Source organism: Bos indicus x Bos taurus, chromosome 1 (assembly GCF_003369695.1).
Source record: "Bos indicus x Bos taurus breed Angus x Brahman F1 hybrid chromosome 1, Bos_hybrid_MaternalHap_v2.0, whole genome shotgun sequence".
Classification (NCBI taxonomy): Eukaryota; Metazoa; Chordata; class Mammalia; order Artiodactyla; family Bovidae; genus Bos; species Bos indicus x Bos taurus.
The window spans coordinates 155,761,708-155,789,379 of NC_040076.1; the positions used below are offsets into that span (position 1 = coordinate 155,761,708).

General features: G+C 41.9%; 1 protein-coding gene and 1 pseudogene across 1 annotated transcript in view; both read left to right on the top strand.

Moving 5' to 3' along the window:
- LOC113897392 lies at positions 1-24,268 on the top strand (annotated as a pseudogene).
- Positions 1-27,672, top strand: part of KCNH8 (potassium voltage-gated channel subfamily H member 8) — a 501,290-nt gene that overhangs the window by 71,656 nt on the left and 401,962 nt on the right. The window lies entirely within an intron of this gene.

A 27,672-nucleotide genomic window follows, 5' to 3' on the forward strand; every position in this document is an offset into this window, starting at 1 on the left:
ATGGCGGTCGGGTTGTATCGGCCTCTGTCACTTGCGTTGGCTTGGCTCATCCACCGCTGGAGGGACAGAGCGCCGCAGGGACCCTCGCGAAGGCGGGGCCCTGCTTTCTTCGGCACAGTGACAGCACTCCTCTGGCCGGCCGGGGTTTTTCGGGGCTCCTTCAGTCTTCGTGCGAACGCCCCTCGGAGTGTCCTCACTACGGCCAACCCGGGTCTCTCCCTGGGACCCGACCCCGGAAGCCTGAGCCTCCACACGAGGGCCCTCACCGCGCGGGTGCACCAGCCTCCTCTCCGCTGGGAGGCGCTGTTCAGCAGCGTCTCTGTGGTGACTTCCCTTGGTTTCGCTCCCTGAGATCCTGTCGCTCATTCCCCACTGAGGTTCGCGACCCTTCCCACCCCCCGGCCCCCTGGTCCCCCCGCTGTGAGGGGCTTTGCAAGTGTGTGGAGACTTCTCCTCCCTCATGACTCCCTCCTCAAGGGCAAGTCCCCATCCTAAAATCATTTGTCTCTCTTTTTTAATTTTTATCTTTTAACCTACCTCATGCTGAAGAGAGTGGCTTGCCTTTTGGGAAGTCTGGGGTCTTCTGCCAGCCTTCAGAAGGTGTTCCCAGCAGTCGTTCAGATGCTGTGTTTTTGATGTATTTGTGAGAAGAAAGGCTCCTCCGCCATGATGAAAGTCCCCCTGTCTCTGAACTTCTGAATGTCAATTTTATTTTATGGAGTTGACATAGGTAAATTGTTTTTTCTTTGGTTATTTCTTCTTCTCTGTTACACCTCTCTGAATTCTGTTGGTTTAATGTTAAAAGATTATTTATAGCCAATCATTATGTCTTATGGAGAAGGCAATGGCAACCCACTCCAGTACTCTTCCCTGGAAAATCCCATGGACGATGGAGCCTGGTCAGCTGCAGTCCATTGCGACGCTAGGAATCAGACACAACTGAGCGACTTCACTTTCACTTTTCACTTTCATGCATTGGAGAAGGAAATGGCAGCCCACTCCAGTATTCTTGCCTGGAGAATCCCAGGGACACTGGAGCCTGGTGGGCTGCCGTCTATGGGGTCACACAGAGTCAGACACGACTGAAGTGACTTAGCAGCAGCAGCAGCAGCAGCAGCATTACGTCTTATAACTTTTTTCTCATACTATCCAACTCTTGTCCACTGCATTCAGCAAAAGGGCCCCCAGGCTTACTCTTCAGTTCAGTTCAGTTCAGTTGCTCAGTCACGTCCAGCTCTTTGTGACCCCATGGACTGCAGTACACCAGGCCTCTGTGTCCATCACCAACTCCTGGAGTTTACTCAAACTCATGTCCACTGAGTCGATGATGCCATCCAACCATCTCATCCTCTGTCATCCCCTTCTCCTCCCACCTTCAATCTTTCCCAACATCTTGGTTATTTCCAGTGATTCAGTTCTTCACATCAGGTGGCCAAAGTATTAGAGTTTCAGCATCAGCATTGTCCATCCAATGAATATTCATAAGTGATTTCCTTTAGGCTTGGACTAGTTGGATCTCCTTGCAGTCCAAAGACTCTCAAGAGCCTTTTCCAATACTACAGTTCAAAAGGATCTTCGGCTCTCAGCTTTCTTTTTAGTCCAGCTCTCACATCCATACATGACTACTGGAAAAACCATAGCCTTGACTAGACCTTTGTTGGGAGAGTAATATCCCTGCTTTTTAATATGCTGTCTAGGTTGGTCATAACTTTTCTTCCAAGGAGCAAGCGTCTTTGAATCTCATGGCTGCAGTCACCATATGCAGTGATTTTGGAGCCCCCCAAAATAAGATCTGTCACTGTTTCTGCTTTTTCCCCATCTATTTGCCAGGAAGTGATAGCACCAGATGCCATGATCTTAGTTTTTTGAATGCCAAGTTTTAAGCCAGCTTTTTCATTCTTCTCTTTCACCCTCATCAAGAGGCTCTTTACTTCTTCTTCAATTTCTGCCTTAAGGCTGGTGTCATCTGCATATCTGAGGTTATTGATATTTCTGGCAATCTTGATTCCAGTTGGTGTTTCTTCCAGTCCATCGTTTCTCATGATGTACTCTGCATAGAAGTTAAATAAGCAGGGTGACAATATACAGCATCGACGTACTCCTTTCCCTATTTGGAACCAGTCTGTTGTTCCATGTCCAGTTCTAACTGTTGCTTCCTGACCTGCATACAGATTTCTCAGGAGGCAGGTCAGGTGGTCTGGTATTCCATCTCTTTCAGAATTTTCCACAGTTTGCTGTGATCCACACAGTGAAAGGCTTTGGCATAGTCAATAAAGCAGAAGTAGATGTTTTTCTGGAACTCTCTTGCTTTATCAATGATCCAGTGGGTGCTGGCAATTTGATCTCAGGTTCCCCTGCCTTTTCTAAATGCAGCTTGAACATCTGGAAGTTCACAGTTCACGTACTATTGAAGCCTGGCTTGGAGAATTTTGAACATTACTTTACTAGCTTGTAGTTGAGTGCAATTGTGCAGTAGATTGAGCATTCTCTTACTCTTAAGGGTTTCCAATTTTTGTCAGGGTCTACTCTGCTATTTAGACTTCTGTTTCTTTTTTTTAATTTTCATCTTAGTATTTACCGTTTTTTATAACAAGTTATTTATGTATGTTTTATAATTTGAATATTTTGTTCTCACTATCCTCTTGGATAGTATTTAATTCTGAGAACATTAGTTCTACATATTTTTCATCTTTCTCATGTCTTGTGCTTGAGCAGCTTTTTCAGATTTGTAAAAAGTTTGAAAATGTAAAAATTTTTTCAATTTGAAAATTTTTTTCAATTTTTTTCAGAATTTTTTTTCAGAAAATTCAAAAAAATTTTCAATTTTTTTCAGCAAATTTTTTCTTCTTTGGGAGAGTAGGTTATTGCCTCTTTTTCAAGTTACTGGATTTCCTCTACACATCTCAGATTGTACAGTCTAAGTAGCTTCAGTGTATTTTCACAGACTAGACGAGTTTTATTTGTTTGTTTATCAGTAAATACACACCTTAGAGATGAGAGTTTTCCTCTAGTTATTGTTCAGAGGAGAATATGGGTAGAATATTGACCTTCAGCCAGCTTGTGCTTTCCTGAATGTCTCATGATATGCTTTACTTAGGATTTTGTCTCCTATTTCCAGTACATGTGCCCACTGTTGGAGTTGCCCATGTCAGAGTTCCTCCTGTGATAGAATGTGCTCATGTTCGATTTTAGTTTCAACCAGGCCAAAAAAAAAGTTATTCACCTAAATAGTCCACTACTCTCATTGGTCTTACAACATACTATAATTTTTCTGTTAACTTCCTGTGATCCAATTCTCCAAAGAACACGACTATCCCAGGATTTTTAAAGGTCTTTTCTGGTTAAGATAATCATAATCAGGCTGGATTTTGACATTAGTATATTTCCATCTGCTTTATTTCTTCCAGGAAGTCCATAGTTGTCCCAGATTTCAGGTGCTCTTTTACTTTTATTTTTTCATTTGTCCTTTTCAAAGGAGTTTGAGGAGATGTGTTTATTCCACTCTCTTCCATCTTGATTTGTGGCAGCCACATTTCCTTTATTATTGACATTCAGTTCAGTTCAGTTGCTCAGTCGTGTCCAAGTCTTTGCAACCCCATGAACCGCAGCATGCCAGGCCTCCCTGTCCGTTACCAACTCCCGTAGTTTACCCAAACCCATGTCCATTGAGTTGGTGATGCCAACCAACCATCTCATCCTCTGTCGGCCCTTTCTCCTCCTGCCTTCAATCTTTCCCAGCATCAGGGTCTTTTCAAATGAGTCAGCTCTTCACATAAGGTGGCCAAAAGCGTTGGAGTTTCAGCTTCAACATCCGTCCTTCCAATGAATACCTGGGACTGATCTCCTTCAGAATGGACTGGTTGGATCTTCTTGCAGTCCAAGGGACTCTCAAGAGTCCTTGCTAACACCACAGGTCGAAAAGCATCCTCTAATCACATGATGCATTCATTTTGAGTAACTGATTATGTTTTTCCAAGTTACTATTTTTCATCTTTCTATGAAGTTGACTTGGGTGTGGGGTTGATTTGTTACCATTATATTTATTTTCACTCAGCCTGATTCCCATAAAAGAGATAACTTCTTATCTTATTTTCAGTTCAAAATACTTATAGTAGGCATATTTAGATTATTTTTGCTTTGACTCCATCCCTTCATTCTTTCTGGAGTTATTTCAGTGCAAAGAAATAGAGGAAAACAGCAGAATGGAAAAGACTAGAGGTCTCTTTAAGAAAATTTAAAAAATAATAATAAAAAAAATAATAAAAAAAAAGAAAATTAGAGATACCAAGGGAATATTTCATGCAAAGATGGGCTCAATAAAGGACAGAAATGGTATGGACCTAACAGAAGCAGAAGATATTAAGAAGAGCTGACAAGAATACACAGAAGAACTGTACAAAAAAGATCTTCATGACCAAGATAATCACGATGGTGTGATCACTGACCTAGAGCCAGACATTCTGGAATGTGAAGTCAGGTGGGCCTTAGAAAGCATCACTATGAACAAAGCTAGTGGACATGATGGAATTCCAGTTGAGCTATTTCAAATCCTGGAAGATGATGCTGTGAAAGTGCTGCACTCAATATGCCAGCGAATTTGGAAAACTCAGCAGTGGCCACAGGACTGGAAAAGGTCGGTTTTCATTCCAATCCCAAAGAAAGGCAATGCCAAAGAATGCTCAAACTACCGCACAATTGCACTCATCTCACATGTTAGTAAAGTAATGCTCAAATTTCTCCAAGCCAGGCTTCAGCAATATGTGAACCATGAACTTCCTGATGTTCAAGCTGGTTTTAGAAAAGGCAGAGGAACCAGAGATCAAATTGCCAATATCCGCTGAATCATGGAAAAAGCAAGAGAGTTCCAGAAAAACATCTATTTCTGCTTTATTGACTATGCCAAAGCCTTTGACTGTGTGGATCACAGCAAACTGTGGAAAATTCTGAAAGAGATGGGAATACCAGACCACCTGACCTGCCTCTTGAGAAATCCGTATGCAGGTCAGGAAGCAACAGTTAGAACTGGACATGGAACAACAGACTGGTTCCAAATAGGAAAAGGAGTACGTCGATGCTGTATATTGTCACCCTGCTTATTTAACTTCTATGCAGTGTACATCATAAGAAACGCTGGGCTGGAAGAAGCACAAGCTGGAATCAAGATTGCTGGGGGAAATATCAATAGCCTCAGATATGCAGATGACACCACCCTTATGGCAGAAAGTGAAGAGGTACTAAAAAGCCTCTTGATGAAAGTGAAAGAGGAGAGTGAAAAAGTTGGCTTAAAGCTCAACATTCAGAAAGTGAAGATCATGGCATCTGGTCCCATCACTTCATGGGAAATAGATGGGGAAACAGTGTCACACTTTATTTTTTGGGCTCCAAAATCACTGCAGATGGTGACTGCAGCCATGAAATTAAGATACTTACTCCTTGGAAGGAAAGTTATGACCAACCTAGATAGCATATTCAAAAGCAGAGACATTACTTTGCCAGCAAAGGTCTGTCTAGTCAAGGCTATGGTTTTTCCAGTAGTCATGTATGGATGTGAGAGTTGGACTGTGAAGGAAGCTGAACACTGAAGAATTGATGCTTTTGAACTGTGGTGTTGGAGAAGACTCTTGAGAGTCCCTTGGACTGCAAGAAGATCCAACCAGTCCTTTCTAAGGGAGATCAGTCCTGGGTGTTCTTTGGAAGGAATGATGCTAAGGCTGAAACTCCAGTACTTTGGCCACCTCATGCAGAGTTGACTAATTGGAAAACACTCTGATGCTGGGAGGGATTGGGGGCAGGAGGAGAAAGGGACAACAGAGGATGAGATGGTTGGATGGCATCACCGACTGGATGGACGTGAGTTGAGTGAACTCCGGGAGTTGGTGATGGACAGGGAGGCCTGGCATGTTGCAATTCATGGGTTTGCAAGGAGTTGGACACGACTGAGCAACTGAACTCAACTGAGGCATATTTAGAAATGGTCTTCAAACTTGCTGGCATTTTCATCCAGTCAAATATTATTACAAAAGCCTTATTCCTTGCTTTTTTTTTTTTTTTTTTTACTGTTTTAAATACAGAATTGCAACCAGTTGTCATAAAAGATTTAAGATTTCCATGTCACGTTTTAGAAAGATTCATTTATAGAGGCACCCAAACTCTGTTATTTTAAAGCATGAGTAACCAACTCAATGGACATGAGTTTGAGCAAGATCCGGGAGATGGTGAAGGACAGGGAAGGACAGGGAAGCCTGGTGTGCTGCAGTCCATGGGTCGCAAAGAGGGGGACACAACTGAGTGACTGAACAACAACAAATGAGAAAAGGAGTTTTAATTCGAAAGCTGAGGCTGATCCCCTGCAAGGATGATTTTCATACCCTATTGACTGAAAGATTAGATTCTCAAACATATGCCATTTTTAAAAGTAGTAAAGAAAACACCTCCTAATTCCAATATTTCATAAGTCCTTTCTTACCAAACCTGTAATTTAGTACTCAACACAAAGTATACATGTGAGAATTTAATATTAACGTAAATTAGTGGAGTTTCTACAGCAGAGAAAAATAAGAACCCAACTTCTGTATTTCCGTGGACACTAATGTTCCCTTGTTTTTTGTTTATTTTGTATTTCTTTTTTTTTTTGACATCTTTATTTTTTTAATAGAAGGATTCCTTGCTTTTGAATCATGTCATTCTCTTCCTTTCCTCCTTGTTTTTCTTTATCCCCTGCCTGCATATTTAATCTAACAAATATTTATTCAGTATCTCATCGGACCAGGTGCTTTGTATCCCAAGAGATACAAAGGTGAGTGCATAAACCATGATTTTGGCCTTGCCTTTGTGTCTGCAAATTTAAGTGAGACTGCAGGTGTGAAAAGTGCTATGAACTATAAAGTGCTATATAAGGCTCCATAGAAGTATAGGTAGATGCAGAAGTGATTCAGTTTAAATTTGGGGTACAGATTTAACGTTTTAAAATTAGCTCTAAAAGCTTTCTGATTGTTGCCTTCAGTACTGAGTATTAAAGTAGAGGTAATTTTGCTATTGCAAAAGAAGTCTCCTCAAAGAAAGAACTGTTTTACTAATGAAATTTTGGTTTAACTTTAAAGCTGCAAACATTTCAGGGAATTTATTAAGTATTAGCATGCTTTTTCTTGTAGTTTGTGTGTATGCTTATGTGTATGCAAAGATCCAATGAGACAGTATGTGTGAAAGTGTTTTAAAAACTGTGAAGTGCTATATAAATGTAAGGTGCTGGTATTGTGAAGGGAGAGAATGTCAAGAGTGGAATTTGCATAGGGAGGGTGCAGACCAAGGTTTCTGTGGCCATACTGGGACAGGAAAAGACAGTAGAGTAAGTTTAAGAAAAATTAGGACTTCCTATATGGTATATTTGGAAGCACACTAGAATGGACCCCATTTCCAAAAATATCTTTTTGTCTATAAGCTCCTATGGCGTTTGAAATTCAGCTAGGGACATTGTTTTGCTTGTTGCTAATAGTAGGTGATAGAAGCGACTCTTGAGAGTCCCTTGGACTTCAAGGAGATCCAACCAGTCCGTCCTAAAGGATGTAAGTCCTGGGTGTTCATTGGAAGGACTGATGCTAAAGCTGAAACTCCAATACTTTGGCCACCTCATGCAAAGAGTTGACTCATTGGAAAAGACCCTGATGCTCGGAGGGATTGGGGGCAGGAGAAGAAGGGGACAACAGAGGATGAGATGACTGGATGGCATCACCAACTCTATGGACATGAGTTTGAGTGAACTCCAAGAGTTGGTGATGGACAGGGAGGCCTGGCGTGCTGCAATTCATGGGGTCGCAAGGAGTCGGACATGACTGAGCGACTGAACTGAGCTGAAATAGTAGTTAATAGCATACATTCAAAAGTAGTCTTTTTATAATGCTAGGGTTTAACGTTTGAAAGCAGTTTGCTGTATTTTTATTAGTTCATGATAACACATTGAGCTAGGTCTTGGTGGTGGTATTTTTATCTTCATCATCTTTGTCCCTTTTTTTATTAATGAGGGAGTAAGGATCGGCAGTTGAATAAAATATTTATCCCATAATCAATGTGTGACAGACTTAACCCAGACCAGTTTATTCCAACCCATCTTGCAGGTTAAAGCCCTGTTTGTTAAGCAACTATTAGACACAGAGAATTCCAAAATCTGACAGTCCAGTCTCTTTACAGGGCTCCCATGCATTGGTTGAAGAGGCCAACATTATGCGTTGGAAACAGTTAGGGAAGGTCATAGACAGTGTTTGATTTAAAGTATTAAATTGCCTGGAAAGAGCTTTACTAATTTGGATAAGGAAGAAAGCAGTATGGGTTGGTTTAGGTCAGGAAATGCTTTGTTAAGAGGTGGGATTGTCCACCTACTTAAAAAAGGTAAAAAAAGAGTAGAAGGCCATTTCAGGGTAGTAAAGCATTATGAGGAAAGCCATCATAACTGAAAGTGATGGTAAAATTAATGACGTGATGTGTTTTCAGGCAAAATACCGGTCATTTCTATAATCAAATGTTTTCCCTGAGCCTCACCAGCTGTAGGAACACTTGAATCCTCTCTTGCCAGCTGGAGTCACCCCCACGCCTTTTCTCTGCTTTCATCACCTACCCTGGCACCCACTTACGAGCTGCTGCCTGACCTCCTGCAGTTCCAAGGCTCAGTGTGTTCCCTCCTCATCTGGTTGTGAAGGGAAGCCTTTCCCACCATATTCTGCCTTTTCAGAAGGAATCCCATGGCAGAACTTCTTGGCTCTGGCCGTATAGGCTTTTCCCCCCTTGACTCCCATAGGGCTCTTCTTCAAGGCACATTGGAGCTGACAAAGCAGATGCATGAGAGGTGGGCTCATATCTCATCTATTCTCCATCCCCATCAGAGACCCTCTCTTCAGACATTTGCTCTGTTGTTTGACAGTGAAGCCTCTGTTACCCTCTTTGTATTAGTACAGTTCATCATATGGGTACGATGCAATGTTTTACCTTGCACTACAAAAGTGAAAGGGAGAGATATTCCATCTGCCTGATAATTCCCCAGGAGCCAGAGCATGGCATGTAACCCAAGCTTAGCCAATCAGATACTGGAGTCTGAGACCCTGATTTTGGAGCAAGACATCCAGGAGAGAAGAGTGAGTTAGGAACTATGATGACTGTGAAAGTGTTAGTCACTCAGTCGTGTCCAACCCTCTGGGACCCCATGGACTGTAGCCCATTAGGTGTCTCTGTCCATGGAATTCTCCAGGCAAGGATACTGGACTGGGCAGCCTTTCCTTTCTACAGGGGATCTTCCTGACCCAGGGATCGAACCCAGGTCTCCTGCACTGCAGGCAGATTCTTTGCCATCTGAGCCACCAGGGAAGCCCATGATGACTATAACAAGGTTCAATATTGGTGCCAGCGGTTTGTAGCAGTGGTGATTCCTTTGCAGAGGCACCAATCTTATAACTGCCTCCTTGGTCCTCCAGTTTCCATATTCCCTGAGTCCTGCTCTTTTTTCAATTTGCATCTTTCTCTTGCTTTCTTGCAGATTCTGCCACACCTGATATTGTTCTAGCAAATGTTAGAAAGATAGAAAATTAGAGAATGTTCATTTGCTTTAAAAAAATATTTAGCTCAAGTTAGTTTATTTTATTTTTATTTTTTGCATCAATGCACTCTGACTCAAAGTAAAAGACACCGTTGCAGATTTGGCTTATTGGGCCATGCTGACTTTTCTTTTCTTGTGCAGATTCTCCCCAGGAGACCCCCAGTCAGCCGTTTGTTAAGCTGTCATCTTCCTCTACCTGCAGAAATGGTGTACTTGCAAATGCCTAAACCTCATGAATACAAGCTCTGCTTCTTTCCTGAATTTTCCAGCTCACATGTATATTGAGAAAATGATTAGGTACTATTTGAGTCGTGAGGAGAGGGAAAGGACTACCTAATTCCATGTGTTAGGAATTTTGGATTCCTGTTCTGGTCCAGTTATCACCGGTATTCTCAGTTAATGATCACACCAGTGTCATCAAATGGACACAGTGGAAGACTTTGAAATTTAAAAAAAAAAAATACTGAATTTCTTCAGTGGAAAACTAGGAACACTTAAGAAATGCATCCCTCCTGGTTATCTGATAATTTTCAGATAATTGTCTTTGAGCCATCTTTAATTGTCTTTGAGCCATCTGCAACTCTGTAAGCTGTGGGTCACTAATAGCAATGCAAACAATTCTTGTCTACAGATGTACAAATACATTATTTCCTGGTGAGGTGAAATTTGCTTTCTTTGCCCACTGTTGAAGAAGCCAGGTTTTTATTCTATTTCTAAGTTTATTTTAGCATTTTTTGCTGCTTTTGTCTGTGGTTCTTTGAGCTAGTTTTAGCATCTGTCTCATCAATTAATAAATTAAATATTGTCTTGGACACCTGCATACTGTAAATTCGCATGACAGATTTTATCTTGTAAAATAGTGATCCTTTAACAATCTCAGTTTATGAACTAGGAAATATTACACTTTTGGCCCCTAGTGCTAATGAGTGGCAGGGGTAAAATTTAAGACCAGATTTTCCAACTTCAAATTCAACAATCTTTTTACAAGAAAGAAGGGAGAAGTAAAACAAGCATCTTATCACTTCTGCCCCTGTAAATTTAGTGTTTTCATGAGCTTCCTCCTTCCAGTGTCTTTGTCCTTTATTTTGCTTTACAAACTGCTGATCATTACTATTCTGAAATGCTGCTTTATTCCTTTCTCTTTGGCCATTTGTCTCAATGGCTTCTAGGGTCAGTTAGAATATTTTGAGCTATGGACTTTGGAATTTAATCCTCCCCATTCTAAGAACTGACCCATTGGAAAAAAAAAAAAAAAAAACCCTGATAATGGGAAACACTGAAAGCAAAAGGAGAAGGGGACCACGGAGGATGACGAGATGGTTAGACAGTATCAGCGCCTCAGTGGACTTGAATTTCAGCAAGCTCTGGGAGACAGTGAAGGACAGCGGGGCCTGGCCGCGCTGCCATCCACGGGGTTGCAGAGGCAGACACAACTTAGCGACTCACAGCGTCATCTCGCCCACGTATCCTCCAACGTTATCTTACAGGCAGCATGCCTCGTATTTACTCATCTTTGTCTCCTCTGTTGTGAGACCTTCCCCGAAATCCAGTAAATCCTAAAAAGTCACTTCCAGTCAAAGTTCACTTGTCCAGTGAAGTTTTCCTGCGTCTGTCTGTCATGGAGTCATTGTCCTCTCCTCTAAAGTTGTATTAAGAGCATGTGTCTGTCCAGCCATTTGACAGTCAGTCTTACGATTGTTTAGGGGCATGCGGGCATTTATGAATCATGATTTTAGAGGCAATATGGGGCAGTAGGTAAGAAATATGGGCTTTAGAGTGAGGCTGCCTGACTCCACATTTCAGCTCTGCCGCTTCCTCCTTCTGCAACCTTAGGAAAGCCATATAACTTCCCAGCAGTTGGGTTTCTTCACTTCTAAGAGGATAATGAGATGTCCTAATTAGATTATTGTGATGATTACCTGTGCTAGTACATGCGAGTGCTTATATGAATACTTTGGGTCCAAATAAGTGTTGTATAAAACCTTAAGATTATTATTGACATTATTACTGCTTTACTCATTCTTGACCTATTTTCTGGGTGGAATTTAAAATTATTTGAGGAAAAAATGTTTTTCAGAAAGTTTTTTATAGTGCTTGTCACAAATTTGATGCTTGGTATATTTGAAATCTGGTATAGGGGAAACTGTCAAAGGTTTTTGAATAGGGTTTTATACGTCAAAAGCAGCATTTAGACACCGTGCAGCAAGGTATTGAATCAGCGGTTAATTCAGTAATTACAAACAGGTGATAGCTTTTTATTCATTTCTAATTAATAAATGGTTTTTCAGTATTCACCATGTGCCAGACATAGAGATCAATCATAGAGATTCAGAGCGAACAAGTAACCCTTCCAGTCTTTAAGGCACTTAGCATCCCATATAGGAAAATTAGTAAGTACATGAACATGAAGTCTTATTTCCACACTGTATAAAGTGTTACTGACCAGGGTTCTTGGCCTTTCCCGTTCAGTGGAAGAGGAGAGTGAAAAAGTTGGCTTAAAGCTCAACATTCAGAAAACGAAGATCATGGCATCTGGTCCCGTCACTTCATGGCAAATAGATGGGGAAACAGTGGAAACAGTGTCAGACTTTATTTTTGGGGGCTCCAAAATCACTGCAGATGGTGACTGCAGCCATGAAATTAAAAGACGCTTACTCCTTGGAAGGAAAGTTATGACCAACCTAGATAGCATATTCAAAAGCAGAGACATTACTTTGCCAACAAAGGTCCTTCTAGTCAAGGCTATGGGTTTTCCAGTGGTCATGTATGGATGTGAGAGTTGGACTGTGAAGAAAGCTGAGTGCCGAAGAATTGATGCTTTTGAACTGCGGTGTTGGAGAAGACTCTTGAGAGTCCCTTGGACTACAAGGAGATCCAACCAGTCCATTCTGAAGGAGATCAGCCCTGGGAGTTCTTTGGAAGGAATGATGCGAAAGCTGAAACTCCAGTACTTTGGCCACCTCATGGGAAGAGTTGACTCATTGGAAAAGACTGATGGTGGGAGGGATTGGGGGCAGGAGGAGAAGGGGACGACAGAGGATGAGATGGCTGGATGGCATCACTGACTCGATGGATGTGAGTCTGAGTGAACTTGGGAGGGATTGGGGGCAGGAGGAGAAGGGGACGACAGAGGATGAGATGGCTGGATGGCATCACTGACTCGATGGATGTGAGTCTGAGTGAACTTCGGGAATTGGTGATGGACAGGGAGGCCTGGTGTGCTGCGATTCATGGGGTCGCAAAGAGTCAGACACGACTGAGCAACTGAACTGAACTGAATCATCAGAATGTTGTAAGAGGCCAGACGAGAAATTCAGGCAAGGCTTTATTGGGGCCCTTTCTGCCGTAAAGGTTCCCTTTCTTGCTTCCTGAGGGGGAGGCAAGCTAGTCCCTTACAAGGGATGAGCATAGGGGTGTGTCCAGGGGTTGGGCTGGGGGACTCAGGTGATCTGCCCACCCCTTAGGTGGTGCTGAGTGCAGGAGGCAGGCACAGGACTCTGCTTTTATTCCCAACACCTTGCTTTTGCTCCTGCACTTCCTGAAAATCATGAAGTGTCGATTGAGCTTTTTCAGTCTTTTTGTATCTTGTCCATAATGTGTCCCAGCTGCACATGTACACAGTTATTTTTAGTCCCTTACAGTTTGTTTGTATTCTGTTGCTCTGGGAAATGTTCATCCACATGCAAGCGCTGCAGCAAAGGCCCCAGCCCATCTCAGCAGGGTATGTGTAAGCACAGGAGACAGTGGGAAGCAAAGGCAGGGACAGAATTGGTTTCCTCAAGGAGGTGATTCTTGAGTCAACCATAAATAGAAGGCCTTGGAAGGTAAAGGTGTGCGAGTGTTCTAGCAAGTAGGCAAATCTGTAGAGGCCAGACCAACATGGTGGCCTACGGAACTGCAAGAAGATAAGTCTTGACTATGGCACAAATAAAGCTGGAGAAGTAATAGGGCTCCATTGCCCTGGGTCGGGGAGATCCCCTGGAGAAGAAAATGGCAACCCACTCCAGTACTCTTGCCTGGAAAATTCCATGGATGGAGGAGCCTGGTGGGCCATGGTCCTTGGGGCCGTAGAGTCGGACACAACTGAGTGACATTACTCACTCACTATTGCCATAAAAATAGCTTAGACCTTTTCCTATGGCCAATAGAGAATGTGTGGAGATCTGAATCTCTATAATAAATGATCAAGAAGATTTATAAACTATTGTGATTCTAAATTATGCTTAATTTTACTATTACAGAAGTAAAGAAGCACTGTATGAGCACAGTGTGACCCCTCAACACAGTATCCCGAACAGAAAGAACAACTGGTGCTAATCCCCACTCTCCAATGGTGTTTGCATTGTGTTCCTAACAGGGAAATACACCACGTTTGTGTTTTAGGGTAGCTCTTAGAATGTAGAGTCCCAAGAAGTATGTAGAATCCCAAGTAGTTTTCAAGATAAATTAGCTGAATCATTAAGAACGAGGGGTCTGCAGAAATGAGGCATGTTTCAGAAAATATAGAAGGGAGAGAGATAGGATGAGAGGGGCCCCCAGCAAGGCCACTACTTGGAAGAGCCCTAAGTTGTTACCAAGCCCGTAACTGCTCGCCCCACGGCAGGCCAGTGAACCGAGGGATGTGTTGGGGCAAGGAACAGTGACTGTATTTGGAAAGCCAGCAGACCAAGAATGTAGCATCCTGAAGGACCATCTTGCCTGAGTTAGAATTTAGGCTTCCTTTATACTCAAAGGGCAGGAGTTGTTGCAAACAGAAGTTCTTACAGGTGTCCACGTAGGTCTGTTCATGATATTACTATAAAACTCCAACAAGACAATGGTTATTTTCTGTTACACAACTTTTTATCTCTATATGAATGGAAATGTGCTATTCATATCTTTGAAAATAGCCCTTGATAATGGACTATTCTGTGTATTTCAGGCTATAGGCAAAATTCTTAACTTGTAGCAAATGCAATAGAATACAGAGGTTAAAGTAAAATAAATAGATCCAATATGGAATCAGACTTGTTCTTCCCTATTGCAGAGTCACCAGGACCTCAGAGCAGTCACTGGTGGCAGATGATCACGTAATCACGTAATGAAGACTCGCTGGCTGATCAACATTTGCCTATTATTGATTTCCTATTCCTGCTACTGATATTCCTATTATTGGCCTCATGTTTATGGCAGAAAGTCATAAAATAGGAAATGCTGTGGGAAGGGAAAGCTTGACATTTTGAAAGCTGTCTTCACTCCTCTCTCAAATGTTTAACTTCATGCTGCGTGTGCCTGCATGTGTTGTCTTGCATCATCCTGCTAATGTATTAAGTCTGATAGTTGTTCATCGCTAATCAGGGTGAAATAAATCATGTTATGTGTTGAACTGAGCTAAATTCTACCCTCTCTTTATTCATCTGACAGGGTGGTTTTAGAACAGTAAGTTCTACAAATGTCAGTGCACAAACAAACCTTCATTACAGAAGCAATTCACTAATATTGCATAAATCATGATAAGAAACAAAGGATACTGCATCCTAAGAGGCAAACTTTTCAATCATCTAACAAAAGAATACTCCCTCAAATTTGTAAATATGTATTCTCAGCTTGCAATGTTAAAAGTAGCTGCTGGATAAAAATTGTTATTCATACGATTCATGCAGAAGTGTGCCTAAAGTCATTAGTTTCTGGAAACAGTTCACGTATATATTATGTATTTATAAACATACATAAAATTTAAAAATTATGTTCATAAATATACATATATATATGTATTTGAAACTCTCAATAGTGAATGCTGAAAGTTTCTAACTATCAGGAACTGTCTCTTATCCTCATAAGAAAGGCTGTATTCAGTAAAATATGCAAGTCAGTGAGAGTCTTATTGACAAACAGCAGATGTGGTGATAAGGCAAAGTACTGTGTGATGTAATAATACTGTTTCTATTTAAAGAGTGAGTAGTCAGGCTTCCCTGGTGGCTGCCGATGCAGGATACATCAGTTCAAGCCCTGATCTGGGAGGATCCCACATGCTGCAGAGCAGCTGAGCCCGCGCCCCGCAAGTATCAGGCCTGTGCTCTAGCGCCCAGGGACCACTGCTGCTGAGTCCATGGCCACAACTGGGGGCCCGCCAGCCACACTTCACAGTGACAGGAGTCACTGCCGTGAGAAGCCGGAGCACGGCTAGAGAGGAGCCGCTGCTCACGGCAGCTGGAGGAAAGCCCATGCAGCAACAAAGACCCAGCACAGCCAAAAATCAACCAATCAATCAATCAACCGATATATTAATTAATTTTTTAAAAAATGAGTAGACCTGTCTATTCCGATGAACTTGATTTTATTCAGCTAATTTCATGAGTGTTGTTGTTCATTTGCTCGTCATGTCCAGCTCTTTGTGACCTCGTGGACTGCAGCACGCCAGGCCTCCCTGTCCCTCACTATCTCCCGGAATCTGCCCAAGTTAATGACCACTGAATCCGTGATGCCATCCAGCCATCTCATCCTCTGTCGCTGTCTTCTCCTTCTGCCTTCACTCTTTCTCAGCATCAAGGTTTTTTCCAATGAATTGGCTGTTTGCATCAGGTGGCCAAAGTATTGGAGCCTCAGCTTCAGCATCAGTCCCTCCAGTGAACATTCAGGGCTGATTTCATGATCTAGAGCAGCAATTAACAATGAAGGTGTTCAGAGTAGGATCTCTTAAAAAACTATTTTACTATAAACTCTCACATGAATACTTTAGTATATATTCTTATTGTGGAACTGAGGAATATAATATCTTGTTCAATGCATTACTAAGGCTTCTTATTTTTTTAACAGCTAGTTAATCAAATTATTCCTTACATTTTTCCAGAAACTAATTTGAAACCTCTTTCAAAGATACAAGTAACTGATTAAAAATAAAATCAGTTCCCCAGACTCATTCGTGGTTGCCTAGGGGGATAGGAGGGGAGGGATGGACTCGGAATTTGGGGTTACTAGATACAGACCATTACCTATAGAATGGATAAGCAACAGAGTCATAGCATAGCACAGGGAACTATCTAATCTCCTGTGATAAATGATAATAAAAAAGAATATCTATTAAAAAAGTATATGTATATATATAAAACTGAGTCACTTTGCTCTTCAGCAGAAATTAGCACAACATTATAAATCAATTATACTTCAATAAAATAATATGAAATCAGTTTCCATATTAAAATAAAAACTAAACAAAAAGATGAGTGAAATAAATAAAAGTAGAAAATAAGATTAAGCCCCAAGGATCAGCCTGACAGAAAAGACCATCTTGAGAATTCGATAAATGTGGTTCAAAATTATATCCAGATCATATATTAGGCACAAATAACTTTTAGGCTTTTATTTTTTTTAGATATTTATTTCTAAAGATGACTTGGGAATAATTAATAATGACCTATTTAATGAATAAACTTTACTAAAATCTTATATTCTGAAAAAAATTGTGTCTGTCTTAAAATTCACTGAAAACGTAAACAATCTGGCACCCAGGAAAGCTGCACATTTTTATCACACAGACAGTTGAGTTTCCCACTTCGTTTCCTCTCTGGAAGAATGAGTAAATGGCGAGGTATGATCCGTGTTATACTTAGCTCGTGATCCTTTTCAGTTTTACTTACGGTTTTTAGGCTTTTAAAGTAATGTCACTTCAGCTTCATCTTTATCAACTAGTTGTTTTTGTAGGTTTGATTTAACCCTGCAGTATGTACTAATGTGGGGCTTCCCTTGTGCTTCAGCTGATAAAGAATCGGCCTGCAATGCAGGAGACCTGGGTTCAATTCATGGGTTAGGAAAATCCCCTGGAGAAGGGATAGGCTACCCACTCCAGTATTTTGGGGCTTCCCTGGTGGCTCAGATGGTAAATCTACCTGCAATACTGGAGACGTGGGTTTGATCCCTGCGTTGGAAAGATCCCCTGGAGGAGGGCATGGCAAGCTACTCCAGTGTTCTTGCCTGGAGAATCCCATGGACAGAGGAGCCTGGTGGGCTACGGTTCATGGGGTTGCAGAGTTGGACACGACTGAGCGACTAAGCACAGCACAGCATGTATGTGATGTTACTCTGTGGAAACAGTAGTTTGGCGTTTTGTGAAGAGGCAAAGACTGAGCAGTTTCGCCTGTGTTGTAGATCTCGAGCAGCAGTCGACTTTTCCATGTAGAACCCGGGAGCAGGAGATTCAGAGTCGAATCTCTTCTCCTTCCCCACTCCTGGTTACAAGTCGCTTGAAATATGTAAGTTAGTAGAACTTGCTTGAGGGCAGCAAGTCAAGTCCCATCCCTACTCACTGGAACTCAGCTTTGATATTTAAGCTCCCTTCCCCACCCTTCCAGAATCCTCACGTTCCCATTCCAAAACTGATTTTAAAGACATTTTTAACATAATGATGCAACTTGGTGGGCACCATGGCAACTTTACAGTGAGTTTTGTTTTGACCTTCAGCTACATTTTTCAGCTTTGTGAGGCACCTTATCATCAAAGACAACGGCCAGCAGTGTGACCCACGAGACAGTGGACCCTGTTCCATGAGCTCTCGTGAATTCACTGGGATTCTCAGCACTCTGTGGTCAAGAAATCTGATGTGGAGACAGTCTTCTCAAAATATGGCAAACTGTGGGCTTCTCTGTTCGTAAGGGCCTTGCCTTCGTTCACTGTGTTAATGAGAGAAGTGCCCGCACTGCTCTGGCAGGAGAGGATGGTAGGATGACGGCTGGTTTTAGATTCTAATCTGCCCACAGAGCCAGAAGCAAACCCAGGAAAAGCCGGTGTGAAGTAACATGCAGTGGAGACGCAGCTCCTCTTTTACTTGGACTGTGACTTTCATGGGCCTTACAGTGACAGGAGGCGCAGTTTCTTCTCTTCCTATTCTTCTCGCTTGTAGTGCCCTCAGAACGCCAGCGTGCATCAAGAATCGCCTCACAAAGGGGCAACAGCTGCTTTGATTCTAAGAGCATTTGGTGGGGATCTTCTCCTAAGTCTGGAAAGTAGAAAGGAGATGACCATCAGACCCTTAAGTTGGAGTTGACCCAGATGAAACAAAAAGTGGATTCTCTGCTGGAAAGCCTAGAAAACACTGAAAAGGAACAGAGCAAGCAAGGCGCAGAGATGAAGGATGAAGCGTCAGAAGGGGAGCAGAGCAGCAGAAGAGAGATGAGACTCATGTGAAGATGGAGTCTGAAGATGACTCTGCAGAGAGGGGGGACCACTGGGCGATGATGGTGATGACGACAGAGCGGCGACCACTGGAAGTGGCCACAGATGATGGGGAAGAGGCTGGAAAGTGGAGAATGACCACGGAGAGAGTGTTAGCAGCGAGAGTGACTCTTGCGTACATGGTGGGGTTTGGAAACCTTGTCCCATTTTTCTTTACTAGGCGCTTGTCTAGGACCAACATTTTCACCAGATCCTCTCCCCGGGCACTTTCAGAACACACTCACTGTTCTCCCCATCCTAGTCCTTCCATGGCCATCAATGCATCCTGCCCTGTGCCCGATCCCATTTCCATTTCCTTCCTTCCGTGACCATCAGTGCATCCTGCCCTGTGCCCGGTCCCATTTCCATTTCCTTCCTTCCGTGACCATCAGTGCATCCTGCCCTGCGCCCGGTCCCATTTCCATTTCCTTCCTTCCGTGACCATCAGTGCATCCTGCCCTGCGCCCGGTCCCATTTCCATTTCCTTCCTTCCGTGACCATCAGTGCATCCTGCCCTGCGCCCGGTCCCATTTCCATTTCCTTCCTTCCGTGACCATCAGTGCATCCTGCCCTGCCCCGGTCCCATTTCCATTTCCTTCCATGCTCCTAGTAGTTACATTAAGTCTTAACCGGTGATTTTTGCTTTGAATTTTGATACCTCTTTAAGACATAACAGTAAAGAGGATAATATGGTTTCTATCAACCATCTCCAAAATAATCTCCTGTTATGCAGGGAGTGCAGTTCTTCCCATTCATACAGTAGTTCCGTAGTTGCTTCCCTGACTACAAAGATGATCTTCTTAGTTGATTAGCACCTCAGACTGGCTTTGAGTTAGAGGTGTGTGTGTCAACCCCACCTAACAGAGCTGTGTGGGCTTGCTCAGCACAGATGGAACAATGTGTTTTTTCAGATGCATCCTCTAGAAAACTAAGCAGTGTAACAGACTGAAGATTTGTTTTCTAAAGTTGATACTGTGCGTTATTTTTGTGAACAGGCTCATGTTTGGGATGTGTTTTTTTTTTTTCCCCGTCAAAATACACGAGTCCTTAATTGGGAGAAAACAAAACAAAAAACAAACAGTAGTTTGCCCTATAAGTTAAAAACAATAAACAAACAACTCTGAAAAGCTACTTTCCCAAACCATTAACTTGCGCATTGAAATTTCATTGTTGAAATTCTTTCCCTAAAGTTGTGCTGTTTAATCAACTTTTTTACCCTTAGGTTACACACAATAGGACTTCCCTGTAGCTCAAATGGTAAAGAATCTGCCTGCGATGCAGGAGACCAAGGTTTGATCCCTGGGTCGGGAAGATCCCTTGGTGGAGGGAATGGCAACCCACTCCAGTATTCCTGCCTGGAGAATTCCTTGGACAGAGGAGCCTGGCGGGCTACAGTCCATGGGGTTGCAAGGAGTAGGACTAACACGCATACAGACAATAGGTGTCTCGAATAGCTTCAAGAATGTAAGCAAAAATATAATTAGCAATTATTCTCTTAAAAATATATATTACATACCCACATGCTGGTAACAATGTTTTTATTACAATGCATTTAATTCCTCTCCAGTTCTGTGTTTCCATCTAATTAGTTTTCAAAATTTTAAATTCCACAAATATTGTTTAAGGGCCAATTAATGTTCCATTGTGTTATTTAATCTTAAATTCTCTCCCCTGAGGATATTAGCATGTTTGTTTTGCAGATAAGAAAATTAGCAGTGTTAAAGGATTGTAGTAAGTGACAGGGAGGTAAAGGTTTTTAACACTTGTAGCTAGGTTGGTAAAGAATCTGCCTTCAGTGCAGGAGACCTGGTTAGATCCCTGGGTTGGGAAGATCCCCTGGAGAAGGAAATGGCAACCTACTCCAGTATCCTTGCCTGGAAAACCTCATGGACAGAGGAGCCTGGTGGGTTGCAGTCCATGGGGTCGCAAAGAGTCAGGCAGGACAGCGTCTAACGCTTCACTTCACACTTTGAAATAGCATCCCACCAGCTGCTACAATTAGCACAATTCCTCACAGTTTGTCCTTAGTGGATCCCCTGTTCAAATCTCAATTTTTATGTCAACACTCCTAGGCCACACACCTTAATTCAGTCTTTTGGGGCCTTGAAGAGCTATGCCCCCTAATACCATCTATTTAGTTCTCAGTACAAGACAGATAAGTCCAGGATATCTGAACTCTCCCACATCAAAACACAAGTTTTCTCCTTACTAGGTTCCATTCTATTTTCCCTTTAAATGCTTCACTTAGACTGTTACTTGGGATAACAAACTGATTGCTTTTACACAAGGCCATTGGATGTTAATTTATGTTTCTGGGAAAACAATTCATTAAAATTCCTTTCTCTTCTAAAACAAAAGGAACTGGGAGGTCAATCGGTAGGGTTTGATGGTTGGGTGCATCAGTAATTTTGAAGATAAAAACTGACAGTATCAATTTCATTAACATGTATCCTGTGCCGAATTAGAAAATTAAGATAATTGGGTAAAAAGAAAAAAGTGTCTTTCTTGAGTTACAGGTGGAAGTGCGAGCAGGCTTCCTGAGAAGGGTGACCATATGTCCATGCTCTGCCTACGGCAGTCCCGGCTCGTGCCTGCTGTGCTGTTACTCACTCTAGTTTAACATCTATCCAGACCTTTTAAGGACATGATTTTATTATTTATTTTATGAAGATGAGCTGGGTTGTGTCTGACAGATTTTTGCTTGGCTCGTAGCTTCTGCCGTAATCTGGTCTAGTGTTTGTGAGGCCCAGATGCAATGAAGCACCAGGTGCAATGAAACTTCTGGTTAAATGTGAAAGACAGTGACAGCCTGTCTCTCTATTCCCAGTACTTCCCAGCTTCAGCTTCTCTTCAAAGCCTGCATGCATTGTGCTTGCTATAACAGAAAGCTCTCTGACCTCAAGACGAGGTACAGCAAACTCCTTCTCTGACAGATTCACAAAGCTGCCAGGACACAGGAAATGGGGAAATTTTGTTTGTGGTTTGATAACTGCGTACAGAAAACACCAGTGGATAATCACATTCCTAGAGAGTAGTCTATAGTCTTCTGTCACTTATCGTATGGTTTATGTCTGTATGCATACAGCTGTTTGCATGGTTCGAAAAGCTTTTTTATTTTTGAATTAAGCCCCTTTTGCAGAGGAAAATATGAAATGGTTGTTTAATGAGATGTTAGGTACCAGATTTGCAGTTCTTTTAAATATGTAACTTGTACAAAAAGTCTGTTGATATTTCCAATCCATTATGGAGCCTGTACATGTGTCACTAACCAGGGGACCACCTGAAGATGCAGATTTGCTGAAGAAGTGCCAGAGGCCTCTTCAAATTCTGTTTGCTTCAAAATTAGTTAGAAATTTAGAGTCAAAGTAATCATAAGAATGGAGTGGTGAAAATATTCATATTTTGAAAAGCGGACAAACTAATGATTACAGACAATACTTGCAAATAGGAATATATTGAATTAGAGCCGAACAAAAGGAAAAACTAAACAAATGCCAGAGCTCAGCTGGTATAAAAGACTTAAGTTTGGAATTTTGGAATTGCATTTTGAAATATCTTGAATTATGGGAAATTACTCCTTGGAAGGAAAGTTATGACCAACCTAGATAGCATATTCAAAAGCAGAGACATTACTTTGCCAACAAAGGTCCTTCTAGTCAAGGCTACGGTTTTTCCTGTGGTCATGTATGGATGTGAGAGTTGGACTGTGAAGAAGGCTGAGCACTGAAGAATTGACGCTTTTGAACTGTGGTGTTGGAGAACACTCTTGAGAGTCCCCTGGACTGCAAGGACATCCAACCAGTCCATTCTAGAGATCAGTCCTGGGTGTTCTTTGGAAGGACTGATGCTAAAACTGAAACTCCAGTACTTAGGTCACCTCATGCGAAGAGTTGACTCATTGGAAAAGACTCTGATGCCGAAAAGACTCTGATGCCGGAAAGGGATTGGGGGCAGGAGGAGAAGGGGACGACAGAGATGGCTGGATGGCATCACTGACTCGATGGACATGAGTCTCAGTGAACTCCGGGAGTTGGTGATGGACAGGGAGGCCTGGTGTGCTGCAATTCATGGGGTCGCAAAGAGTCGGACACGACTCATCGACTGAACTGAACTGAACTGATACAAACTATTAATACTACATTTAGAGTGGGCAGACAACAAGGCCCTACTGTATAGCACATGAAGCTATATCCAAACTCTTGAGATAAACCATAATAGAAAAGAATATTAAAAAAATAAATGTATATATATGTAAAACAGAGTAACTTTGCTATAAGCAGAGATTGGTACAACACTGTAAATCAAACATACTTCAATAAATAAAATTATGGTGTAACAAAAAAAGAGCCAACTGAACTGTCCGTGATTTTTATGTATTATTTATAAACTGCATTTTGGAAGATGTCTGCACGTAATTTTACAGAAAAAAGAAACAATAGAACCATATAGAAAAGTGCATTTTCCAAATAATACTATGAATTAGAATCTGTTTAAAGTTACTAAATATGTGCATAAATAATTTTCTGCTTATGTTGTTTCTAAACGTATTTCTCTTGGTAAAATTCTATAGAGCTTTACAAGGCTTAAAAAAATTCCTAACTACTTCAGTGTATATTTTCTACAGTCAAAAATAGTCTCTGATAAAATCAGTACAGCTATCAAAATCTGGAAATGAAGTATTTTGGTGTCCTGTACTGCACGAGAAATGTGCTATTTTTATTTTTTCAAAAATTTTATTTGGAAAATTGTTACTGAATGTTTAATGCTATTTAATGCTTCACCAGTATATTGTTTATTTGTCTTCATGATTGATTTATTTATTCTTGGCTGCCACAGGTCTTTGTGGCTGTGTGTGGGCTTTCTCTAGGTGCAGCGAGTAGGGGCTGCTCTTTGCTGCACTGCATGGGCTTCTCACGGCTGTGGCCCCTCTTGTTGCAGAGCAGAGACTCGGGCTCATGGGCTTCAGTTGCTGAGGCTCTTGGGCCCTCGAGTGGGGTCTCAATAGTTGTGGTGCATGGGCTGAGTTGCTCCACAGCGTATGGAATCCTCCCAGACCAAGGATCGGACCCTTATCCCCTGCACTGGCAGGCGGACTCTTACCCACTGACCATCAGGGAAGCCACCTCACCAGGATGTTAAAACATAGCTGTCCATAGTTAATTAGACAGTGTAAAATTAAATAATTTAGTTATTTTTATTGCTCCCATGGACTGTTAAATATACTGTGATTTGCATGATAAATTATATGGCTTCTTGCTCATGTCTCAAGGATATATGGAAGTTGACCAGATAAAAGCAGGGAGGAGAGGGCGTTCCAGGAACTTGATTCTACTTGAGGCTGCTACTCTCTGTTCTGTGTCTCCTCTTTGTCATTAGCGTTTGCCTTGGAAATGGAATTCCACCAGCTACCAAGGCTGTGGAGACCACCTCTCTCTAAAATGGGACAGTTTTAGAGGTGGCTGGACAGATGCCTTCAAAGATGTCAAGTACCAGTTGTCTTGAAATTGTAAATTGATAGTTTTAAGCTATGGCACCCTATTCTACAAATAAAGCATTCTAAAGAGGATTAAAAAAATAATCCCATATTATGACACAAGTGATTGTCAGATTTTCTTTCCTTTTAAAATTCATAATTTGGGTAAAATAATTTTTAAAATATTTAATAAAAACGTTTTTAACTGCTTGAGAGGACGAATTGGTATTGGGTAGGAGAGTCATATGCAACTGTCAGTGGGGAACTGGGAGAGGTCTTCACTTCAGGAATTATAAATGCAATCAAGTTGCTTTAATGAACGTCAAACATAATGAAATGTTCATTGAAATGCTCCGAATTCTTTGCACTTGGTCTTCTTAAGGCTTGTCAAAATGGAGGGCAACTATATAATATGTATACAAGTAGAACAAGTAATGGGGTACTGTAAGTGTTTCCTAGCTCTATGAGCAAGTAGATGGCCTAAAGAGATCAAAAGAGAGATCAAGAGAAGATGGCATTTGATCTATCCGTCCACTCTTCTCTCTGCCCATCCCTCTACCCACCACTCAGTTACTCGTATGTTCAACTAATAGTTAATGGGTGCATACTTTTGACACATTTCCTTGGCAAAGAATTTTAAAAAACCTGACCCTGATCTTAAGCTTTCAGTCTAGTGCAGGGATTCAAATCGAGTAGATATATTTCACTGTGGCTAGGAGATTTCTGCTTATATGCTAATACCTTGGAGCGAGATGAGTTATTTTCTGAGAACTTATATATTTAATATCTTAATAGTTACACTTCATGCTAGTAAAATGCTCATCCTTGGGTAAATATAATCTGCACTTAACTTTTCTATTTCATTTAAACAAATTTTTAAAGTATCTAGCAACTGTTTGGAGAAGGCAATGGCACCCCACTCCAGTACTCTTGCCTGGAAAATCCCATGGACGGAGGAGCCTGGTAGGCTGCAGTCCATGGGGTCGCTAAGAGTCAGACATGACTGAACATCTTCACTTTCACTTTTCACTTTCATGCATTGGAGAAGGAAATGGCAACCCACTCCAGTGTTCTTGCCTGGAGAATCCCAGGGACAGGGGAGCCTGGTGGGCTGCCGTCTCTGGGGTTGCACAGAGTCGGACACGACTGAGGTGACTTAGCAGCAGCAGCAGCAACTGTTTTATTTATTTATTGGCCATGTGTCAGGAAGCATTTAACAGGAGGCTTCCTGTGTGCTGTTTTGGATCTGTCATGAATCCTCTGTTCCTTATTCCTGAATATTCAGAAATTAAGAGGAGTGGCAAACCACTCCCGGGGCTGAGAAATGCATGCACTTCCTTCATTAGTTTTTCCATACCGTGATAAGTAACTATTTACGACCCTCTTCCTTTTTATGAACCATACGGTAAAAGTGATTATTTACAACCCTCTCTCTTTGATATGGATTGCCTTATATTTCCTTGATAATTTGTAAGTCTGGACTTTTGATCTTTATCTTTGCTGAACAAAGCTACCTTGTAAGACAGTGTATAGACCCACACGATGTTAAATAAAACACCCTTGTTCCATCAGAGCTTGGGTCCCCGTGTCTTTCTTTCTTTTTCTCTCTTTCTCTCTCTCTCTCAGACTAATTGTTTGGAGCACAGAAGCCCACTGAGCTCACTTTCTTGCCCGGGCTTGCAAGACCCTCACGAGAGGGTGCCCTGTGCCTACGTGAAACAGTGTAAGCCCCGTGTCGAGGACTTTATTGGTTTTATGCGTAAACCAAAAAATATCAGCCTCTTTCTCTCTCTTTTACTTTCTTATCGTCGACTCTGGACCACCAGGTTCCAGTCCATTAAAAGACCTCAACAGCCATGCATATGAGATCTTAGTTCCCCAGTCATGGATTGAACCCAAGTCCATTGTGTTGGAAGCACAGAGTCTTAACCACTGGACCTCCAGGGAAATCCTCATTTAAACAAATTTTTATTGATTACTTATGACATGGGCAGAAGAGTACAGAGAAATCTGGTAAAACAACATCCTTGAACATGAACAAAGAGGGTGTAATAACAATAGTCATAATTTGAAACTCACCCTGCTCATGCTCTGGGAAGACAGAGAAGGGGCACCTCATATGACCCTGGCCTGAGAGCTGGGGAGGGGGAGACAGTGTCAGGAAAGACTTCTGGGGAGAGTCTTTAAGAATGCATGGAAATTAACCATGTAAGAGAAGGAATCCAATTGCCAACATCTGTTGGATCATTGAAAAAGCAAGAGAGTTCCAGAAAAACAGCTACTTTTCCTTTACTGACTACACCAAAGCCGTTGACTGTGGATGACAAGAAACCATGGAAAACTCTTCAAGAGAAGGGAATACCAGACCACTTTACCTGCCTCCTGAGAAATCTGTATGCAGGTCAGGAAGCAACAGTTAGAACTGGACATGGAACAATAGACTGGTTCCAAATCGAGAAAGGAGCACATCAAGGCTGTGTATTGTCACCCTGCTCATTTAACTCATACGCAGAGTGCATCATGGGAAACGCGGGCGGGAGGAAGCACTGAGGAGAGTTCCCTGTGCTGTTCAGACAGTTCTCATCACTTACCTGTTTTATGCAGAGTAGTGCGTATAGGTCAATCCCAGTTCATCCACTTCCCCTTTCCCCTTTTGGTGACCATAATTTGTTCTCTGTGTCTGTTTCTCTATTTCTGCTTTGCAAATAGGTTCATCTATTTTTTTAGATTCCGCATGTTTGCATTAATATACCTTGTTTGTTTTCTCTTTCTCACTTATGCTTCTCTCTGTATGACTCTAGGTCCATTCATGTTGCTGCAAATGGCACAATTTGTTCCCTTTTGTGTCTGAGTGATATTCCACTGTTATCACACCACATCTTTATCCATTCCTCTGTGGACATTTAGATAGCTTCCATGTCTTGGCTATTGTAAATAGTGGTGTTGTGAACATTGGGGTGCATATATCTTTGGGAGTTGTTATTTTTTTCCCCAGATATATACCCAGGAGGTTGGTTTTTTGAGGTGGGAATTCAAGATGCCTGAATTACCTCCAGGCTGATTGGTCTGGCAGACAAACGAATGTGCAAACCTGAAACTCTGTGAAGAAGTTGGTCTTCAAGGGAGCATTTGAGGTTAACTAACACGAGGATGGAGTTGTATAGACACACAGCAAGGCAGTTGACAATGGAACCTTTGAGAATGTACAGAAGTAGAGGAATAGAAATCAGGAGAGAAACGATCAAAGACAAGGAATGGTCAGGGGTGAGAGATGAACTCGTGAGGTGTGATAGCGCATCTGCCAAAGAAACTTTTCAGGAAGGAAGCTGTCTTAGTAACAGTGCTGCACAAAGGCATGCTCAGGTATGAATGAGAAGTTCGCCTGGGCATGGCGGTTAGTGGGAGAGAAACACGTAGGACTTAAGTGGAGGCA